Genomic DNA, 13,025 nt, shown 5'->3' with positions numbered 1-13,025 from the left:
TTCAATTCAACCGAACATTGGTACACCAATCACGGCGTATCTTGATTTTATTTCTGCTATTGAAAACAAAATGATCGGATCTACGATTCAGATGTCAGTCTGAGCCCTATACAATCTCAAATACTAATCACGTGCTAGCACCACTTTCTCTACCCCCGAAAGAGCATTCGGAATCGAAATGCAGATGTAGTTTAAATTTACAAATGGTGATCGGTAATTCTGAATACCCAAAACTATTCTGGGGTAAGGAATTAGTATTCAATCAGGTTCCTTTGCTTGACAGGGTGATTGTGGAAATTATTGACGGAAATAATATACCCAGAATATGTATGTAAGGTGGCTGTGCACCCTCTCGCCCCGTGAGTAGAACACATCCACCTCCGTTTTCCACTTCTACTCTTGACGTGACTTCTGAATGTGTATTCACCATAGGAAATCATTTGTCTACCTCTTGTTGATATGACGAAATTTGGGATCATTCCTGGAAAATGATACGTGAAAACAGTATAAAAGTAAATAAAAACACAAAGCCAAGTATGTATTCTATAAGAAAAAATCTAACAACGGTATAAAAATGTTGACTGCAAGCTTACCGTACCGATTAGCAGAAGACATGGTTACAGGCAAATTCAATAACATCAGATTGGAATATTATTATTATTTTTAAAATTCTTAACTTCGACGCCTTTCATATAAGTCATTCTAAGATAAATCCCACAATCATGCATGTGGCACTGCTTATTTCAAGGTTATTATTAATTACATTTATTGAACTAAGTCACAGTGAAAAGATTGTTAGTAGGGAGGTACTACGTTTGACAATTTCAACACCGATGGTAAAGCTCGGGTTTCCTAGGACAGCGGTGCCCGTATTTTAACGGCCGTAGTGAACATTAATGCGATTGACAGCCGTCGTAACGGTGACTAGAGAGTGGTTTCCTATAAAAATGGTGTTGATAACACCGTTAAAAAATAAAACCACTCCCTAGTCACCACTACGACGGCTGTCCACCGCATCACCGTTCACTACGGCCGTTAAGATACGGGCACCGCTGTCCTGGGAACCCTAGCTTTAGCAAAACTACTTCTGTTTGATGGGAAAGGACGGCACAAAATGTTAGTGCAGTTCATAACCATAGACATTGTGCTCCCTGGACAGTATAAATACACACAACTAAATTTAAATGTGTTCGTTTAAGTAAATTAACCAATAAATAACAATTTGGAAATAGTTTCGTTTACCAAAGATTTGTTCTGAGAATGAAAACCTAAGAAAGAAAAACAGGAAAATTACCAGAACAAATTCTAAACCACTGTTCACCAACATATCTCAAGAAAAGTTTTCTACTGAATACCAGTTTATCAATGTTTTTCTGTAAATGTGAATGGAAAACAGGAGTAATCTTGGAATAAAATAACGAGTTGTGAACACAAGTTTATAAAATATTTAAATGCGATTAACTTCGTACAGGATTACAGAAAAATATAAATAGTTGACCAGACACAAAAATTATTCCATGATATCAAACATATTACATAAAGGAAATGTAGGTCTCTAAATATATCTAATATATGGGAAATTAGATTATTAAATTTTGAAGTAGTGTTTCTTTATAGAAAGTAGTAGACAAAAAGAATACAATATCAAATTGTTTAAATTTTTAGAAAACAAAATATTTATACCAACGTCGATGGCATATCAAATTCTTCGATTTTTGTTGCGATTTCAAATCTAAACCCATATAAAATTAAAATGCGACGTAAAATTTATGATTCATAGGAATTTGACTCAGTTTGTCGAAGAAATGCGTCCTCAAATTCACCCAAAAGCATTTTCCTGGAAAAGATTTGAGATGATATTCAGGGTCAAATTTTAAACATCACATCAGTTATAAGTCATGTTAGCAGATTACATTTGCACGTGTGAGGTTGTATCTTTCGAATTACAGAACTCATCTGCTGAAGATTTTGTAATAATGTAAATACATATGTACGACTACCTCATTGTCTCAACATAATAATAAGTATGGTATTCTACAGGGTGCGTTCTATGTTCTAGGCCGATGTCTCTTGGCCATCATTTTGGATCGGTTGTCATTTCTCAGCTCATATTTGACAGTTGTGAAGAGTAGTCGATAGCAATTTATTATGGAGCAACAATGCGTTGACATTTTCAAAAAATATATTGGAATGATCCTTCAACTGAATACTCGAAGCAAATTGCGTAATTTTTCGGTGCCAAATAAGTAAAATATTCGGCGTTTTATGACTGTTTTTGAAAATTTTCATGCTTTGTAAGAAAAAGAAAAGTCTGAACGACAACGTACCCCACATACAGCAGAAAATATTTATGCAGTAAGGTACGGTGTTTGTGAACGTCGGGCACCTCTCATCGATGTCATGCACAGGAATTAGGACGTTGGAAATCTTTTTTGTACCCGAATTGGATCGATTAGGTCTACAGCATTTGTGGTTTCAACAAGATCGTACCACAAGACAAACAGCTCATGCAACGGTTAACATTTTTGGAAAAACTTTTCCCGTCTGAATAATGTCAAAAGGTGGTGATATTGACTGGCCTCCACAATCCTCTGATTCGACCACCTCCGATTTTTTAATGAAATATTTTATTGAAAAATAATTTATAATAATTATATAGATAATTTGCGCTAGGTGCGCTGTTTAATTTGACTTTTCTCGAGATGGATCAGTGACGATATTCGTCAATGATGGCAATTAATCCAAGTACTTGACTTCAAGAGTTTAAAATATTCGTTACAATGTACAACAAATTACATAAAAACGAGGAGCAGTCGCTTTTCAAATACAAACATTTATTATAATTGACAAAAAAGAAACGAAATTTAGCAGCTTATGATACTTATAAATGAAATATTAATAAACTTAAAAAACACATCGTTCATTTGATACTTGGTTAGTTATATACATAGTTTTTTTTAAACCAGGAATACAAAGCTTTTATATAATTTCAAGATTAAATATAAAAGAAAATCAACGTCACAGTTTTCGCACATCCGTCGTTTTTTTACAATCACGACGATGTGAAAACCAACCACATCACAAGGTACCTTAACTGTGTAAAATTGAGAGAAAAATAAGAAAAAAACTGTAAAATTTATTCTTGTTTTTTTTATTTCCGTTTTAATGAGTATGATGACCTTTACGAGATATAAGTATACTGTCTACTGTATAAAGAACAACTTTACATTTTGCAATCTTGTAAGCCGAACACATCCATCTTGTTTTACCAGTTTGAGAACTTTCTTTCCTGTTGTAAGTATAGCGACCTTGCTTGAGCAAAACGTTTCCTTTCTGCGATCGGACAAATTTAATTGCTGAAAAATTAAAGTTTTATATTAATACATACATAATATTATGTGTTTGGACAAAAAATATCACATTGACACAAAACAAAAACAGAGATTGAGAAAATTTTTCCGAAGGAATATGGAAGTCCAAGCATTTACAGGTGAACTCTCACAAATCCTGACGAGCCACGTCGGGTTTAGGAACTACCTGCACCGTTTTATACTTCCTGAGATTACCAACTATCTATGTGAAAGTGAAACCTCTCAAGATGGTCTCAAAGAAACCACCAAACAGGTGGAAGCAAATACATATTTTGACAGATCGTTAATCAGTCCCAGCAATAGCTGATCAAATTTTAGTCAACTCTATTGTTATGGACATTCATACTGATATACAAAAACTAAAATCCAGATCACAGAATGTGTATATCACGGATGATCAAGAGGTCACTGCGGAATCCAAGATACTGAAAAAGCAGATAAAAAGGTTCGAGAATCTACTCTCAAGAAAACAGCTCACGATTTTGCAAAAAAAAAAAGAAGCAAAACTCTTAAGCTATAGAACGACCGGTATTTAGGCGAAACTACTGGAGAGGTTGTAGGGTTCATAGTTCATTGTCGATGCTAAAACGTGTTACTTGAAATAGTGTGATGACTAAAGAAAGAAATGTCGATAGAATTCACTACAACATTATAATGCAACTCTTACAGTATTGCACATAAATTGGGAGCATCGTTCTGCAGTACATTCACATCGTCCCTACCGTGAAGAAATAAACTACAAAGGAACGTGTTATATAAAGAGACCACAGGACGCAGCGCAGTCAGTCAGTCCAGATCGACGCAGTTACTCAGTTACAGCATGTAGTTCAAGTGTTCACTCTTCAACCCATCACCGCCGCTACACTCGTGCTACACCACTAAGTGCCGTATCTTATTCGCCATATAATAAATACCCATTCAAACAGTAACATCATGTCTTCTCTGTTAATCTCTAACTGGGGTAGAAACTTCAACGAACACTCAGCAACTAAATTCTACAAGGTAACTAAAATATTTTTTCCAACAATTTTTCATGCCTTTGATTTCAGAAAAACGCCGAAAATTGGCTACGAACTGACTCAAATCCTTCTCAATTTTTCGAGCTAGCTTTAACGTTTTAGGCTCTCAGAAATCAATGGCTGTCTACCAGATGATGAGCCACCACAAAGTGTCCCTCATTTGTTGATGCATCGTCCCATTTTTAGCTTTGAATGCAGCTAGTGGTGCGATGTAGAAGTCTTAATGAGGACCTGGAAGATATCGTAACAGTAATAAAGCGTAAGAACTTATACATGGTAAAAATAGTAAAAGTTGTTAAAATAAATAAAAATAGGATACAAAATGCTGAACACTGTCAAAGTGGAACGGAATGTCTGTTGATGTCTGCCAATAGTCCGGCTTTTTTTAATGAGTTTTCTGTAAATTCCTCTTCTTAAAACAAATTTTGAGAAGATCTTTTACAAAGCCACGGCCGAATATCCTACCAGATCCTTACACAATAGATAGAGTAGTTAGAAAGAGCATGTCTTTTGCAGTAAATATAAGCCTTACACATAATAAGCAAGGTAAAAAAATAAGAGACTCCTATTTAAAAAAAGAAAACCCTCAAGATGTTCCCCGCTTGTTAATGCTTTGTCCCGTTTTCAGGGTCAAAAGACATAACCTGAGGCGCGATAAAAAAGCGTTGGTGAGGATCTAAGGCACATTTATTCCATAATAAATCACAATAATTTATCACAATCGGCAGTGTCTCATATAGCAGGTAATAAGAATGTTGAATTATAAAAGAATACAAAATGGTGTAATCTCTTCTGTTGAAATGAAAGGCTATTGATGTATACCAATATTCCGACTTCTCTTCTTTAATGGTTTTCTTTTTACTAAGCAAATGCGGAAATGTTTCTACAATGTCCCAAACCTAAATTACCGTTCCTTTCATAACACTTCTTGGATATAGATAGCAAGGAAATAAAATCCTCTTAAGAGTTTAGCAAAATTCATTATACTGTAATTCCCATATAAAAAAATCATACTTAAAACTGAACCTGGCACTGGCTTTTTTAAGTGATCATTTTACACATAGTGAAATATTCACATTTTTGTCATTGTTTAAACATCCACATTTACATGGCTAACGATCTATCAACGAGTGGTTAAAGTTATCACTAAGCAGTGTGTAACATTTTTCATTCTGAAAATATTTAAATGTAAACCATGTCTTTCTATGTTTTTTAAAAAATAAATTTAAAGAACGCGGGTTAAATTCAGACAAACTCGAAATATTGCTTGTAAAAACACATTTATTTTTTGCTTACATATGTAGGTAGTGTATAATACAAGATAAAAAAGATAAAAATACATTATTTTGCTTTTATTTATAAACCATAATATCTTATAATATTATCCAGGAATAGACCAGTAAATTTGTGATGTTGTAAAAGACAAAGAGTTTTTTATTTTAATACGTATTTCTTTATAAAGTTTATATTTGAAGCACTGACTTTCTGGTTATTCATTATAATAAAATAAATAAAACAACTTTAAATTTATTTCAACAGAGAGGGAAAACTTTTTTGAGAAGAGAATATGGAAGTCTAGGCATTTACAGGGCTTATGACCTGTCATTGGCAGGTTTAAGTGGCCACTTTACACACTGTGTAACATTCACCATTCTGCCCATGTTTCAACATCCACATTTCCTCAACTCTTCTATATTTCCTTCTCAAAAAAGTTTTCCCTCTCTGCTGAAATAAATTTAGATATAAATAACTCCCTAGGGAGGAAATCCAGCCAGTCTGCAAGCATTTGGACATACTCAAACATTGTTGAAAACAACTTTGTTTTTGACCACTAATTTTGTTTACACATTTAATTAGTGGATAAAAACAAAGTTGTTTTATTTATTTTATAATACGTATTTCTTGTTTAGGTCAATATATAAATACCAATGAGGAAGTTCAGTGGTTTTTTTTAAATTTTTTATTTGTTAATAGACTGTTAAACTAAGTCAAAAATTTTTTTTTTAATTTTTTATATATCGTATTATCGGCGCTACGATTTTTCAAAGTTTAGTATTTCTGAAATAACTCCGCGTGTAACGTCAGAGGTTCATTTCCGCTTATTCTCATTCAGTTCTTCCCATTGGTCCAGAAGCGACAAGCAGACCGGAAATCTTCCATAGCTCTCAGATCATAGGTCGATTCACATGAACCAGTGACGTCATTTAAAGTAGTGCGTTTTTATCAAAATGTTTTTTATTATTTTTTCTGTACATTTTCAAGAAACTTTGCCGCACTATTTAATGCTCTAATTTTTACCCCGCGTAAGAAAACATTTTTTGTATCCAATTTCCCGTAGGGCTGAAGGTCCTCATTCTTAGGATGCAAAGTCTGTTCTAATATTTTTACTGAGAACTTATTATCAAAAAGTTTTAAAAAAATTGACTAAACACTTTCTTTTCCCTATCTGGAACACAAATATACACTTGGTCCCATACAGCATTTCAAATTTCTGCCGGCGACATAAAGTTCTACAAGTTAAACACCTATTTCATTAAAACGTTGTTCAGCGTTGTATAATTAATTTGAATTCCTAATTACAATTGTCACTGTGCAGAGGTGATTTCAGTTCACATTTCCACACTTACCATTCTTCAAGATAGATTCTCTATCCCTAGTTCATGACGATTTTTGGTGGATCGTATTAGAACTATGTTATATGCATCTCTGCGATATGCAAATAAAAAACTCCATCTTATTTTTGATACATATCGAGAAAAAACGGCGAGTCTCAAAAACCCGTTAGGAAAACCATTGGCAGTACTTCTACAGAAGCCCATAAACGGGGCTTGCCTAACAATTTCAAATCAAAATTACCAAATCTTGACCGAACGGTTAAAAAAAAATTATTTTAAAGTTCAAATTTTCGTGTGCTCGTTTATTTGCACATACCTGTTTTTTTATAACCGGGGGCCGAACCGTATGAAATCCACGTGCACAGATACTAAGATGGTATCTCTAGTTATACTACTCGCTCGCTTATGTGGGCTTTTTATGTGGCTTACGCGTCGCATGCAAACTTGATTAGCTAAAACCATATGTAGTTTTATCACGCAATTACCAAATTTAAGATCTTCGTATTATTTCTGAAGCGAATTTCACGTTTAAGGCCCATATTACTGGTGTTGTAGATAAATCTAGTAAAATACTTGGATTTGTACTTCGAAACTCTCGATATTTCAATAATACTACCGCAATTCACACATTGGATGATGCACTAGTCCGCAGCATACTAGAATACTGTTCCATAATTTAGGACCCTTCTGAATCAAACCACATCCTTGAAAAAAAGAAGGTTTAAAAGCGACTTCTGCGATACCTATATATTGAAGAAAATAATAATTATCCATTATTGTATCAATCATTATTTCTAGCAAGGATACTGAATTACAACACCGAATCTCGTCGTCAATATTTTCTTGTTAAAACAACATTTCTATAAGCTGATTCCTGAAAGTATAATATATTATTATTATTATTATTATTATTAATAATAAAACATATAACACAAAAAGTACATATTATACTCCCAGGAGTTATTAAAGAAACTCGTTTGAGACCGTACATAAGAAAAAATATTTTTTTGACAATACATAATATCATACATATTATTACATCCGAATGTTACATTGGTTGATGACACGTACTGATAAAATTCATAATAAACTATGTGACCACTTAAACCAGCCAATGACAGGTCATTAGCCCAGTAAATGCCTAGACTCCCATATTCCCGTCTCAAAAATGTTTTCCCTCATTGTTGCAACAAATTTAAATAATGAACATCCTTAAGTTATCGCAGTCATAAGTCAACGCGTGTGTAATCTCTAAGTCAACGCTCGTGTTGGTTTGTTTTTCTTGTAAATAAATACAGTTCATTAACGAAAAATCGGCGTTTACTACAAAAAATAATACAATATATTGCATTTGCAAAATAGTAAGGAGTATCAAATACAAAAAAGTTAAAATTAAATTACAATTACTATGGCGACTGCTTTTCTTGTCATTTGGCTTGCCAACCGCCGGCTAAATGCAATAAATAGGATGATAAATAATTAATAAATCAATGAAAATAGAAGTTTTGGAATATTTTCCATATTTACACCGGTGAAATTCAAATATGTGATTGCGCAGCAGGATTATACGTCGCGAAACGTAAATATTCTGACATTTAATATTAAGTGTTCACGGATGGTCCATTGTGATCGCGAATATGATAAACAACCATGGCGAGAAATTGTTATCACGTCGAAAGTTATTTGTGATTAAGCTACTGGGGGATTAAAAACAGAAGGAGAAAGGGGGAAGGGACACGGTATTAAATATTTTTAATGATTGTGTTTTTTTGAAATGTAAATAACTGAATTTAATACTGTATGCACACGGACGCGACAGCCTTTACGCGCATACTTACAAACCCAAACCGTTTTTCCGGCTTTGGATTTCGATTTAAAGTGGTAGATTTCATTGTGGTATATGAGATGCTCTACTCCATTCTTCGAGACGACGAACAAAGCTGAAAAAAAATTAAATTAGTTCGAAACCACCTTTCTAAAAATAATTTCAAGACCTTTGATTTTGATAAAAAAAAGTTCTTTTAAAAAAATATTATTTAGAAGCGATACATGCATGTAAAAGAACTTTTATTATGCATAGGCACATGTAGGAAAACTGTCTCATGTATTTTGCTCACTTGGGAACATCTTGGACATTGGCACTCTCGGAACTGTGTATTTTGCTATTTTCCAGTCAATATGGTATAGTGGGCTGGGGAGGTTGCACTGCGTCTAACATGAACCCCCTAATGATCGTACAAAAAATAATACTAAGAATGATGCTGCGTTGTCCCTCCACTTTCTCATCTGAGATATTGTTCCAATTCATGAAGGTACTGGACATGAGATTTTTTTTTTGAAAGAGTCATCGACACATTTTTGGTCGTGCTGCTACAAGAGTAGATCCCAGCAGAATGCTTGTACGAGGTTTACCTGTAATTTGAATTATTTAATTCCAAAAACACGTACGACGTTTGCTTAGAGGAATTTCTCCTTTGTGGCCCCAAGAGAAATCAATGTACTGGATGAACATATTAAGTTCTCCAAAACGAAAGCCATTTTCAAGAGGAATGTACAAATCTGGATTTTGTCCAATGAAAGAGACCATTGCAGGAGACTGCTGCGAGATATTGCATATATTTATATACTATTGAGCGAGTTGTCCAGATGCCCTTTGAAATATATGTTTATCTAATAATATTTTATTTTTATTTTTTTGCTTTTATTGAATTATTTTCGTGCTTCATTATGTTGTATCCCAACTCAACACAGAGCTTTTGGCTTCATAGAGTTTGGGATACGTTATTATTGTATTTTTTTTAAATATGTATGTATTTGTATAAATAAATATAAGTGAGTAAAATCATACGACGGAAATTTTTGAAAAAATCCTTACGGTTTAATAAAACTATACATCAGTACACCAAAAGGGAATCCTCATAATTTACATTTAAGATATTTTTTGCTAAAACCATTTGATTTCGCATATTTTTTAAAAATATATATGATTTCCATTAAGGTGCTTCTTTTTGGTAAAATTTTGGTAATTTGCGTATTCTGTACAGTTACATCACTGACCGAATAATGCTTTGTTTTGTATATGTTCACGAATGTGTTTTGTATGTTTTTTCTCCAAACAAATAAAATATAATAAATAGAAAAAAAAACACAAATGTATGTACGAATGTACATATTTTCTCGGGTTTGATTAAAAAATTATCTACAAATAATAATAAAACAAATGCTGTTAAGCTATATAAATATCTAGACATCTCTAATAATTTCTTCGTCTGTAAAGATCCGTCCTGATATTGTTCGGGTTCTGTAGCCGGACGGAACATTTATAAATATTCCTTAGTAATAATAGTAAAAAAACGAATTTACAATGCATATTTTTTATTATTTCACCATTATACAATAATATTTTGACATTAGGTTTTATTTACATAAAAACATTTTTATACAAAACTTTTTTTATAATTAGTTTACATACACTGTTATCCTTTTTAATCAAAGCAATAAATAAACAAAAGCGAAACAAAAGACCAAAAAAAAAAAAAAAATCTCAAAATCTATCATAATCATGGCGGTCTTTTTTCTAGTCAATTTACAGCCACGTTCGTATTTTTTTATAAAATTGTGTGTATGTTCGTTTCAAGAATTTTTAAGGGAGGGGTAGGCATTCGCTTTTCTTTGCCACAAAAATATTTTTATTCGTATACAAAATATATCAACAGCCATTTTGCGTGGAACATACACAATATGAAAATATCGCATACTACGAATACCGATAAAAATAGGTGAAACGTATTAGGAAATAGATAATAGATAAAAATCTTAAGTCTGGTCATGTCAAAAGCAGACAGAACCGAAGGGCATGTATGACAAGATGTATGAATGTGGAAGAGGCTAGGAGTGTATGCCAGGATAGACGTGTGTGGCGGTCCATTCTCTCTGCCTACCCCTACGGGGAAATGGCGTGATGGTAGTAGTAGTAGTAGTAGTAGTAATTGTTTAGAAAAATTGTTAAAAAATTGTCTCCACAAAAACGTGACATGTTTGGCCTAGATGTCCTGATTATGATGTCAAGATTCGTAACGTTCTATTTAAATTTAAACGGTCACAAACAAAGTTCAAATTCAATTTAACCGAATCATGACGTGGCCAATGCAATGAAAAGAAAAAAAAAATATGCTACCATAAGATGAAACAATTTTTTTTTATTCAAAAGTATTTCATAGACCCTTAGAAAATTAAAATACTTTTAAGGTGATATTTCTCAATTACACATGCCGTTTCTTAATCCTGCATTAGATTTTTCTCAGAAGGGTCCAGCATTCGATTCTTCTTGCCATAATAATAGTTTTCTCGGTATGAAAAACAAAAAAAGTTATTTTCCATCGTTCCAAACCCAAGTCATTCAATTCGGGATTATTTCTAGATTTTTCTTGGGAGGAGCGTGCATGTGTTTTCCTTTGACTGCTACAATAATTTCCTCCTCCGTATGCACAACACACGTACAGCCACTACGTGTAGAACATATCCACCTGTATAGGCCATTTTGCATCTTTCTTTGCATACAGTACGAATAATTATGTAGTCTTAATTGAGGTTTACCATTCCGAGAAGTGAAGAAATATCCTGAAATATTTTTAATAAAACGAATATAATTAGTTTATAAATAAATACCTTCCACTTTTTGCTTAACGATGTTTTAAAACATAAATACATTTTTTTTCTGAAAAATGTTTACCAAATGAATACTAAATTTCGATGTATAGATACATAAATTAATACCTACCATTTTTTGTTGAATTATGTTTGTATATGAATACCAAATTTTGTTGAACAATGTTTTTAAATATAAATACTTTTTTTTTAAACAACTTTTATTAATAAAAACCTATTTGTGTTGTACAGTGTTTATATATATAAATATAAATTTTATTATTATTATTACGTATTATCATATTAAAAACATAAAATCGCTGCTTTGACGGTATAACTAGGGTTATTTACCTCGTTCTAAGACATATTACATGTATACATTCCAATTTTAGTTGAATAATATTGATATAATATAAGTGCTAAACAATGTAGTTATTAGAACATAATATGTTATTTTTATCTGTGTCCTCAGTGAAAACTAATGCTTTATTTTTAAAAGATAGCAATAAACATGTCATTGAAAATATTCTACATCGCTAGCGACTACTTTCTTTCATCTTTTTGTCCAAAATATATAAATAGTAAATTGTTTATAAGCGAATAAAAATAAAACACTCGATTCATCAATTCAAACGATTTATTATTTGTCTTTTTATACAACACAAATATTCAAAGGACATGTAATAACATTATTCAGTTAATTTGCATTAGGTACCAATGCGTTCCAATGTTAAATAACCCTTTGTTAATATGTTAGTGCCTGTCAGTGAACAAAACATACTAATTTCGTTAGTGTTAAGTTAACTAGAACGATTTATACGAACACTTTTTCTGCCGGTCCAAGCAAGTAAATTGAGGTTTTATGTAATTAGTATTTTTTCATAGTATTATAATAATAACTGTGGATAATTTATATAGCGCCAATTTTGTGACGATCACCTCAAGGGCGCTATACAATATACATATCAGCACCTCTTGCAGCTACACAGCGCATGGACGGTTGAGATTCTAGTTCCTCGTTTCCAATTATTATATTTTATTATTTAACAAATAACAGATATGAGCTAGATTACAGCATGTATTGCAGCTACAGAGTGCATGGACGGTATGAAACCTAGCCCCAATTTACATAACTTAAAAACTGAATTTTGGTTTTTCTAATTATTTCTTTCAAAATCGTTCACAAACAAGAGCTGTATTACAAATGACATCACATCCTGCAGCTACAGAGAGCGCATAGACGGTTGGAATTCTAAACCCAATTTATGAATTTTAAGTTTTAAATAATTTGACAGTTTATGAGATTTAATTTAACGAGCGTCTTGCACCTACAAAGCGCATTGACGGATGGCATTCTGGAAACCTAACAATAA

This window comes from Micrasema longulum, unplaced genomic scaffold (genome assembly GCF_059751315.1).
Source record: "Micrasema longulum isolate JH-2025_06_02 unplaced genomic scaffold, ASM5975131v1 h1tg001039l, whole genome shotgun sequence".
NCBI classification, from domain to species: domain Eukaryota; kingdom Metazoa; phylum Arthropoda; class Insecta; order Trichoptera; family Brachycentridae; genus Micrasema; species Micrasema longulum.
Note: the sequence above shows the minus strand (reverse complement) of the source record.